The sequence below is a fragment of the Phalangium opilio genome, unplaced genomic scaffold (assembly GCF_054372755.1).
Source record: "Phalangium opilio isolate 3A_F unplaced genomic scaffold, DU_Popi_V2 ptg000095l_1, whole genome shotgun sequence".
Lineage (NCBI taxonomy): Eukaryota > Metazoa > Arthropoda > Arachnida > Opiliones > Phalangiidae > Phalangium > Phalangium opilio.
The window spans coordinates 653,607-664,851 of record NW_028324200.1 but is presented as its reverse complement, the minus strand read 5'-3'; the positions used below and the strand labels follow the sequence as shown (position 1 = coordinate 664,851).

General features: G+C 38.8%; 2 pseudogenes; both read left to right on the top strand.

Annotated features, from left to right (window-relative positions):
* The first annotated feature begins 945 nt into the window (after positions 1-945).
* Positions 946-1,051, top strand: LOC149635040 (U2 spliceosomal RNA; annotated as a pseudogene).
* Positions 1,052-1,751: 700 nt separating this feature from the next.
* Positions 1,752-1,929, top strand: LOC149635039 (U2 spliceosomal RNA; annotated as a pseudogene).
* The last annotated feature ends 9,316 nt before the right edge of the window (positions 1,930-11,245 follow it).

Below are 11,245 nucleotides of genomic sequence, written 5' to 3'. Positions count from 1 at the left end.
CTACTCAAGAGCAACATCTCTGCAAAAATGCAACCTTCTAGGGTAAGCAATTTGAGCTGGGCGCCAGTCCTGTTGGTGGTTTTTTTCCTAGAGAGGGCGTCCCTAGTGGCGGATTTGTCGTAAACAAAAATCATAGCCTACTGTTATCTTTACGATTACCCGCTTTAACGCGACTTGACGAAGGAAGGAAGTCAAAGTAGGCCATAAATCCATTTTATTCCGGTTTGGGGAAGAAACATTTAGATGAAGGTGGCGCTGCAATGTCTTCGATTCGGAGAGAAAGAAAATAAGCCTCTACGGTAGACCGATACTTGTGTACTATAGGGAATGATATAATCGATCAAGCCTTTCCCCTGTCCCTTCAAACCCTGAAGTAGCTCTAGAACTACTCCAGAGCAAAGGGAGAACAGACACTGATACTCGAACCCAACGTAAAAAGTCAGACCCAGTTGTCAGTGACGTTAATAAAAAATTACCTTCCTTGAACACCGGGCTTTTCATGGTAAAGAAAAAGTGACTTCGGCATAGCCGCCTCTCGAGTTGAGCTCCCATCTAATGGGTTTTCAAAGTGGCGCGTGTTCATAGATATCACAAAATATGTTTACATCTATTGCTGGCCATTAAATTCCAGAGTGTAGTGTGACCCGAAAATTATTTCATTTTTGATAAGTTTTTGTTTTTCGTAAATTTCAAGCTTACTCCTTGTTCAAACTAATTAGAGAAATTTAATTAAATAGTTGTTGATTAGCATTTATTAATAAATTAAGTTTCATCTAACGAAATTTTGGAGTTTTGTCTTGGTTTGCCCAAAAATGTAATGCGACTGGAGTTTGAGTCTAATAATCCACCGTTAACCTATAATTTTCCGAGTTTAGTTTTCTTATTTATTTAATTAATTAGTGCTAATTAATGAAATATTTAATCTTAATCAACCGTGTAATAAGTAACGCTTCTCGGCCTTTTGGCTAAGATCATGTGTAGTATCTGTTCTGATCTGGAAGGTTCACGCCGCGACTTGGCTTTTCGCATAGTCCACGACGCGCTACCAACAAGGGATGCACTAATAGCACGACATATCGGCAACTCAAGGCGCTGTCCAAGATGTCCAGCCAATGAGACGGCCATTCACGTGTTCTACGAGTGTGAAACAGCTAAACTACTCCGGAACCATCTCTGCCGCTTTCTGAAAATACACTTCCTGCAATGGAGGTCCATACTTTACCTCGCACCTCTACCGGTCCCTCGGAAGCAAGTAAGGATGCTCACAATTCTGATAACAGAAATTAATTTTCAAGTATGGAAGGCCCGAAAAGCGGCGATCTTTGACAAGCGCTTTGACTCAGCGAAGGTGGTGCTACAGAGAGTACGGACAAATATCTTACGAAGAGTAATGCTGGACAGACGACATCTAACCCCTTTGCAATTCCGGGACCTCTGGGCTGAAGACGACCTACCGGGTGTAGTGGGCAAAGGAGATGACCTAAAACTACTTTTTTAGGGATTTATTTCTTTAGTCAGTTAAACAGTTAATTTACACTTAAATTTTAGCTCTGTCTTGGTTTTAATAGTATTTGGGGTTAGCACGTAAGGGCAGTAAAGCCATCTCTTTAAATTTCAAAATTTATTGCTTTAAATCTGTATAACAGACCAAAAATGGTAGTCTTTATTTGAGCCTTTTTAACGAAAAATTGCGTAATTAAATTTAATTTAACCGCAATTTTAAAAACCAGTGAACTGATGTAAATGACCAGATTTATTTTAATAAAATAATTTAGTATCTGTTCTGATCAGCTTAATATCTGATCGGGTTCCATTGGGACCTTTCGATATTAACTCGATTTTCGGAACTGGGCGAACTTTAACAGGCTTGCCCGACTTCGCCACGAGTCGACCTGATATTGCACTACATTCGGGATCGGCTCACACCCTCAATAATAATTCAAAATTAAACACGTTTAAGTTTAAGTAAAGAGCCAAAATTCGGTCGCGGGAAGGTCAAAATATGTGTAATGGTTGTTTACGGGAGTTAGTAAGACCAAGCATCGCTAAGTAAACCGTGCAGGGTTTACTACAGGCCAGGGAAAACCTGGAAAAGTCAGGGAATTTCAAGCAAAATAGATCAAAAAGATCCGGGGAAAGTCGTGGAAGTTTAATTATTTAATAAACGAAACTGTTCACTAAGATCCTAAGATCACCCCATGGGTCTAAAAACGTCAGGAAAAACCTTTAATCTGAAAATTTCCAGGCAAACCTGATATGGATTTAGTTTTGTCATATGTGTATGATATCTATGGGTAGCGCCGAGATAGCTGGGGCGAGAGCCCACCCTCAAAATCGAAGATTGAGTCATTTAGGCCTTTTTATAGCTGCCCACTCTCCGCCCCACCGATCGAAAGTCGTTCATTGTATAACGACGGCCTTGTTTAGTGCCCCCGTATACTTTCTTACTGGCCCTTCATGGTTTCTAAAATGAAACATTAAAAATTTGTAGTACCAACACTAAAGACAAATAACAGAAGGTTGTAAATTAAGGCCTTGCGTAGTGTCCAAGTAGTAGAGGAGAGTTTTCTATGTTGAAAAAGGAGGTAGGCATTGGCAAACTTCAGTACTGAGACATACAAGGGGGTTGATGTATTGCCGTCTCTGCACGCGTTCTCTCATGATACAAAAAGACTACAGCGCAGGCGCCAAAAAGCGAAATGAGTTTGATTTCAACGATTTAACTGTTTTATTCAATGTTATTAAAGGGAGGGTGAAAAGGAAAATTAAGTGTTCTTATCTATTCTTCTACTAATTATAGGATCTGAATAGTGAAACAGAATTATTTTAAAATTGCAATTAGTTTGAGATTTCATGGATAATTTTATAAGTATCTCCGACCAATCGGGTAACCAAGTTCTCGTGTCACGCTCCATGTCTCGGGACACAATTGTGACGTCGCGCACAAATTTTATCGAATCTCGCGATAGATTTCATTCGATACGTAGCTTGTCTCTAGTTTTTTGTTTATAAAAAGGCAAGGCGTTACGTGATTGGTTGGAGGCACTTATTTACAATTATCCATGAAATCTCAAACTAATTGCAATTTTGAAATCACTCGGCGTAGTTTCTTGGATGTTCCACTATGCATATTGATCTTATAATTAGTAGATGAATCTTTAAAAAATCACTTAATTTAACATTTCACCCTCCCTTTGTTGTCAGGAAATTTGGAGTACTAGTCTGTTCTATGTAACAAATGTTCACGACTGGAAAATGCCTAAAGCAGGAAAATTTAGTTCCGATCACGGTGATTTAAGGGTTGAACAACTTGAGAGTCATCCGTGGCTTAAACAAGGGTCAAGCGCATTGAACGCTCTCAGGCGTATTGTTCTAAACCCGCGTACTCTTGAAAGAATGCCATATTTATCAAATATCAGGTGTTGTAACATATAAAAGTCGTCATACAATTTGCACTAATGACGCTGCGTGTGAAAATTTGAATTGAATTTTGAAAGCACTCGTATATTATACAGGGTGTTCCAAGAAAGTGTGATTACACCGAAGTAAAGTACGGTGGGGTGGTTCTTTGGGTAATTTTGAGTTGAAAATGGTGGAAACCCCATTTTGCCTTATGGGGCACTGCCTAGGGTTTAAGGGATGAGCCCTTAATTAAATTAGCATTGATTTCAGTTTCTTACCTAAGGGTTCTTCCGTAAAACACTCAAATCATAACTTGTAAAGCCATAGAACATTTCCCACTTAAATTAGTCCACTGTACATTGGCCATACCAACTTTTTTTGAAACACGGTATACCAAACGCAAATGCAGAACTTCTCTTTTTAACTTGTAGTTTTAAGGTTTATCAGTTACGATTAACCTTAGCTATTTTGGACCATAACCATCATGTAGGGCGAAAGCAAGCTGTGACGAAAGACAAAACCCTACGGTAATTTTCGTATATCTTGGCAATGCTTTTAACTTCTCTCTGAGATAATTTTTCTTATAAAGGGACACTCGAAGATACAGTAAACTCTCTAAAACTTGGCACACTGTCAAAGTTTTGGAGCCTAAAACTTACAGTTATATTTCAGAGCTATTAGATCTCATATTTGAAAACAGAGTGAAATTTGAAGTAAAGGACCGGTCATTTCTAAGAAATAGTATTTCTTAACTAGACGAAACTAAAGTTAGTTTGATTTCGAACAGGGAAACTTGAAAAAAAATTAATATTGGTCATGACGACCTAAAACTAATACACCCACATCGCGGTATGGTGGACGCCCCGTCAAAGGAGGACCTGCGCAAAATTCAACGAAGCCGATTTGAAATTGCTGAAACCGACTCTTCTGAATACTCAGAATCAGGCTGAGAAACTACGATTTTTTTTAAAACTGCTTGGACATGTGGCCTGTGGAACCCAAGCACGTTTATTTTAAAAATTGGACATTGCCCACTTAAAATAGTTAACCTTTGAACATTTTTAATTAATTAAGTGGGCACAAGGCCAGTAGACCCCATGAATTTAATTTTATAGTAGACACCACCAAACTTGTAATAGGTAAATTTCCCCTTAGAAAACCCTTTTTTATACGTAAATCTCTAGTCAATCGAACGATGGATTCTACTATACCACAAATATTGACGTTCGTTACGTTTTTAAGATTTCTATTATTACTTTTTTCATATGCTTTTGTATCATCTTACGTCTTGCCTTTGCATTATGCACTCTCATATATATATATAGATTTACGTATAAAAAAGGGTTTTCTAAGGGGAAATTTACCTATTACAAGTTTGGTGGTGTCTATTATAAAATTAAATTCATGGGGTCTACTGGCCTTGTGCCCACTTAATTAATTAAAAATGTTCAAAGGTTAACTATTTTAAGTGGGCAATGTCCAATTTTTAAAATAAACGTGCTTGGGTTCCACAGGCCCCATGTCCAAGCAGTTTTAAAAAAAATCGTAGTTTCTCAGCCTGATTCTGAGTATTCAGAAGAGTCGGTTTCAGCAATTTCAAATCGGCTTCGTTGAATTTTGCGCAGCTCCTCCTTTGACGGGGCGTCCACCATACCGCGATGTGGGTGTATTAGTTTTAGGTCGTCATGACCAATATTAATTTTTTTTTCAAGTTTTCCTGTTCGAAATCAAACTAACTTTAGTTTCGTCTAGTTAAGAAATACTATTTCTTAGAAATGACCGGTCCTTTACTTATATATATAACTGTAAGTTTTAGGCTCCAAAACTTTGACAGTGTGCCAAGTTTTAGAGAGTTTACTGTATCTTCGAGTGTCCCTTTATAAGAAAAATTATCTCAGAGAGAAGTTAAAAGCATTGCCAAGATATACGAAAATTACCGTAGGGTTTTGTCTTTCGTCACAGCTTGCTTTCGCCCTACATGATGGTTATGGTCCAAAATAGCTAAGGTTAATCGTAACTGATAACCCTTGAAACTACAAGTTAAAAAGAGAAGTTCTGCATTTGCGTTTGGTATACCGTGTTTCAAAAAAAGTTGGTATGGCCAAAGTACAGTGGACTAATTTAAGTGGGAAATGTTCTATGGCTTTACAAGTTATGATTTGAGTGTTTTAAGGAAGAACCTTTAAGTAAGAAACTGAAATAAATGCTAATTTAATTAAGGGCTCATCCCTTAAACCCTAGGCAGTGCCCCATAAGGCAAAATGGGGTTTCCACCATTTTCAACTCAAAATTACCCAAAGAACCACCCCACCGTACTTTACTTCGGTGTAATCACACTTTCTTGGAACACCCTGTATAATATACGAGTGCTTTCAAAATTCAATTCAAATTTTCACACGCAGCGTCATTAGTGCAAATTGTATAACGACTTTTATATGTCACAACACCTGAAATTTGAAAAATATGGCATTCTTTCAAGAGTACGCGGGTTTAGAACAATACGCCTGAGAGCGTTCAATGCGCTTGTCCCTTGTTTAAGCCACGGATGACTCTCAAGTTGTTCAACCGTTAAATCACCGTATATATTCCATTTATACGGTATTCCATTTTACCGTTCCCGCAATATATATATATATATATTGCGGGAACCCAAGGGAAGTAATAATAAATTCGGAATAAAAGGCTTTATTATTGAAGCTAAAAGGTGAAGAAACTAAAGCCTTCTTCGAGGGACTAATCACTAAGTCACGGTACATGGATTACGGATTACTTGGAATAAATTTAGCACTGTCAAGGGTGGCCGACCCCTCGCCTTTCTTTGATGGGACAATATGGAACGTTTTTGCTTCTGGGTACATCTCATCTGATTCTCACTGAATTGTTAAAGCGTGAACTACAAGAGGTGCCTTTGTGCCCCCTATTGGAGTTTGAAAAGGGGAAATTTAACAATGTGACTCGGATTGGGAGTTTGTGGTGTTAAGTGTCACAATAAACGAATTTTAAAAATAATCTTAAAACTTTGAATCCATTTTTAATGAGAGGTTACTTTGGACGGGAAAATACAGTTCCTTCTAGATCTCAAACCTGAATGCCCTTTTTCGTCGCTCTCCCAAAAAGCCAAGACCCCGCATGGCTAATCAGTTTTTAGGATCGCTTGACAGCTCGTCAAGCGTCCGAGATTTCCTTTAGGCCAAACTACCTTTTGTATTGACCACCAGCGAGTTGCCTGGGGGCAACTTCTACCTTAACAATATTTCTACCTTACAACAATAAAAGGCTTACCCTTCTCGGTATTTTCTACTCCTGACTCGGACCCCTGCTAGGACTGAGGGAAGCTAAGATAGACATACAAAATAGCAGGGTGTCTTAAGGGGTTTGGAGGGCTTTAGAATTTTAGTGAGAGTTCGTTATACCGCCAAAATTTTGAAAAGTAAAACCGTTGCAATTATTTAAACCAGTTATTCCCTAGCGGAAATTAAAGAAATCAATAAATTTTAAGTAAAAACAAAAATTGTTCCTTTCATTCTTAAATAAATGATTTAGCGTTGATAAAATTTCTAAAAAGTAATGTATGGTAATAATTGAATAAAAAAATGGAAACTAAATACCACTAGATGGAGAAATAAAATTACCTTATTCCTCAGTAGTAGAATTTTTCAGAATTTTACAACCAGTTGAAGGTTTTAGGGGACGACATAAGGGGGGAAATGAAAGGGATAAGTAAGGAGGGTTGACAAGGGAGACCCCCTTTCCTTTTAGTACGACTAACTGCCGATAGATTTCACCACATTACAATGATATTTAAAGGGAGGATATGCAGGAAAGCATAGGGGCCGTTCAGCGTACGAGTGGCCCTTTAAGTAAACATTGATTTGGATGCGAGTACTATTTGGATAGAAAATATTCTTTTAAGTGTAGTTTTAATCTTTGTTTCTTTTTATCAAAAATATCTATAGACTCACTAATCTCATTGCACGTTTTTTGGGCCCTATCAATGGTATTTAACTTAGGTTTAATCTTAGTTCTAAATGTGTCTTTGGATCTGGTCGAATTTATCTTAAATTCTAGGTTTTCTACAAGTTCATTGGGGTCAATTGTGTTGTGAATTATTCCGTGGATAAATAATATCTCATTGGTTTTTAGGCGTTCATTTAATGTTACTAGTTTTAGTCTCTTTTTGAGGATGGTATTATAGTCGTTTGGGATGTAGGGCAAGAAGTAAGTGTGGTACAGCTGAATAAATTTTCTTTGGACTCTTTCCATCTTTTCTTGACCATAACTTGCTGCGCCACCAGAAATAAGCATTCCATATTCTAACTCTGACCTTACAATTGACTGATATAGATGATAGAACACTTTGGAACTTCTCAGGTTTCGTGATATTCTGAGTATGCCATATAATCTGCGAAGACAATCTGAGAATGTCTTATCAATGTGATTTATTAGATACATTTTGGAGTCCCAGGTTAATCCTCGGTCCGTAATATGGTCCACTCTCTGCACTTTATCTCCGTCAATGACGTAGCTGTAGTTTTTTCGGATTGGTTTTACGGTGAAATGAAACAACGTAAGTTTTCTTAGCATTGAGAGGCATGCCGTTACGTCTTCCCCAGTCGGATATCCGTTGTAATTCGTTGTTCATAGAGATGCAATTTTGTACCGAGTTAACTTCATTGTATAGTTTATTGTCATCCGCATACGCTTTGATGTTTCTTTGGTGTATTGCATCTATTTTTGGTTGTAAGAGATCGTTAATATAGAGTACGAAGAGAAGCGGACCGAGTGCAGATCCTTGAGGGACGGCTCTGGCACCCCCGTCGGACCGACTGGTACGGCTACAGGGAGGAACTTTGCCTTCTACTCAGAGGTAATGCTCCAAAGCTTTCCTCGGTGCTGGAATTTGATTTGGCAGTTGATCTCATGCAACAAGCCATTATCAATTCCTACCACCACAACTGTCCGGCGAAGCCTGCCAGCCGGCCAAAGCTCGTTCCATGGTGGAATACGGAACTTGGCAAGCTTCGCAAGCTCACTCGTAGACTCTTTAATAGGGCCAAGAGGACTGGGGACTGGACTATTTATAGACAGACCCTCAACAAGTATAATAAAGCCATCCGGGAGGCCAAGAGGAACTCCTGGAGGGACTTTTCCGGTAGCATCTCTGATCATGAAGATCCTGGCTCATGATAACACTCACCAGCTCAGCACCATCAAGGTGGCAGAAGGTGAGCTTACCAAGTCAGGGACTGATACCCTAAAGCATATGTTTAAAGGTACACTTTCCGCACTCAAAGGCTTTTGACCCCACAAGCACCGACGCGCCCCCCGTGCACTTTCGGAGAGCACACAGGGCGGACTGGGGCATCACCAATAAGATAGTTACATACTCTAGACTTATGTGGGCTGTAAACTCGTTTCAGCCCTATAAGTCCCCTGGCCCAGATGGCGTCTTTCCCGCCCTCCTCCAGGAAGGCATAGACGCCATTGGCCCTTATCTGTGCAGGATATTTAGAGCCTGCATTGCTCTCGCGCATATTCCAGATATCTGGAAGCGCTCGAACGTTTTCTTTATTCAGAGCTGTGCTAATTAATTAGTTAGCCAATTCAATTTCTAATTAATTGGCATTTTTTACTAATTGAAAATGGTAATTGAATTTTAATTACCTTACCGCTAATTGGGAAGTAATTATAATTAATTAGTATGCACAGGAAAAGTATTTATCTAATTAACAATTAATTAGAGTTTGGGAATGGATAATTAGCCAATTGAATTTTCATTTAATCTTTACGCCGATTTGAAGTGAAACGTAAAAATGGTGGAATTCACTCCGTTATGAAAAAGGGTCTTACGCAGATGGTGTTTTGCCCCAGGGTAAGGCAATGAGGAAAATACTTATATCACATCATCAATCTTGAGTCAGTTAAGTTGATCAAGAGGAACATCAAGGAAATTGACCACATTTGTTTAACAACTGACTGATGGTCGTCCAAGAAACGAAGATACCTTGGCATATCTGCTCACTGGCTAAATCTGGATTTAAGCAGGAAATCTGTCGTTATATCATTGTGCCTATTTAAAGGAGATCATACGGGGGATGCTATAGCCGAATTACTGTCATCTATACTGCAAAATTATGAGATTAATGTGAAGTCAGTTGTATCTGTTGTTACGGATAACGGCAGCAACTTCGTGAAAGCTTTCAAGGATTACGGTATTGATGCGTCGGCAATGGCAAGGAATGATGAAGTTGAAGAATACGAAGATATAGTTCCAGATGAGATGATTGGGGCAACGCTAGATAAGGAAGCGATCATAGTAGGGCTTCAGCTACCACCTCATTCACGTTGCGTTGCGCACACCCTCAATTTAATTGCGATTCAAGAGCCTTTAAAGGTTAGTATTTATACATAGGCAATCAGACCCATATTACTTCTTAGTAGGCATGTAAAGTCAATTAATATCAAATTCTGTTCTGTTCAGATTTCAGATAGGTGAGTATTGAATGCTGCCTTCGGAAAGTGCAGTGCACTGTGGACTCGGTCTTCTTCCCCTAAAAAAACCCTCCATATTATGCCAGAGCTTATTTTGAACGACAGTGAACCTGTCATGCAGACTCCGTCTAGCGTATGGGGACGACCGGTGCCGCTCCCAAGAACTTGGCCTTCGCCCCCTTTTAGTAAACCTATCGGCTTGCTCGTTGCCATGATGTCCGCTATGCTCCGGCACCCAGTACAACTGGACCCTGTTGCGGGACGCCAGTTGCGCAAGCAGATCAAGGCAACTGCGCATCAGTTGAGAAGTTATCTGACACTGGTTCAGCGCTTTCAAGGCGGCCTGACTGTCAGAGTAAATTCTCACAGTCGCCCCCCGAAAGAAAGGCTGCATATAGTGCTTGCTCAAAGTCAATTTTCATTTATTCGATATAATCTGCAAACATTTTTTACGTTGAAACGGATTATAATTACCGTGCGTAATACTTGATTATGCTTAAAAGTTTCTCTTTTTTAAAATGACTACTGGGTCAATAAGTGAAACTTAAATCCAGTAGAATTTACCCAGCTTACATCAAAACAAAATTCATAATTGCATTTTGTTTGATTGTGTACGTGAATAAGGACATCCCTGATTTCATGTCCACCTTTGTTTCATACTTTCCCATTATTCAAGGATTTTTCTCAAACACACAAAGGTCAGCTAAAATTCTCCGCCCCCCCAGGTTCAAAAACGTTCCGACGCCCCTGAATACAGTGGGTGGATATTTGGGGATAATTCTTTTGACGGATATTTTACGGCAGACGACGTTATCTGTTGAATCGCTATTAAAAGTGCGATGACTAAAATACAGGTGTAAAAGAACTTATTTGACGTTCGGTAATTAATGTTTGGACGTTTGAGAATTGGATGTTGAGAAATGCTCTGAAAATAATATTGTGGGAATAATATTTCGACGGCGAATTCATGAGGATGTTTGAGAAGACATTGTTCAATTCAAATTGGATATTTATATCCAATGAGAATGGTTTGAATTATAATTATATATATATACAGGTTAAATTATTCGCAAGTTTTATGACATGAAAATATTTTACGCATATTTCCCGCTTTCTCGGCTTTACTCTGAAAGTTTTCTTATTCCCAGCACATTTTAAACGTGATAACTATCCCTTTAAACTTTACTTAAGAATTTTGTTTTTTGAAAACTATGGCTGTTTTTGGAACAGAGCAAAAAAGAGAGAGAGAGAGAGAGAGAGGCTCTACAAACGATAAACAGCACAGCGTTTGCAATTGTGTCGTGTTTCAGCGTATGAAAGTTGCTCTATATATTTTTCAGCTGAAAGCTGA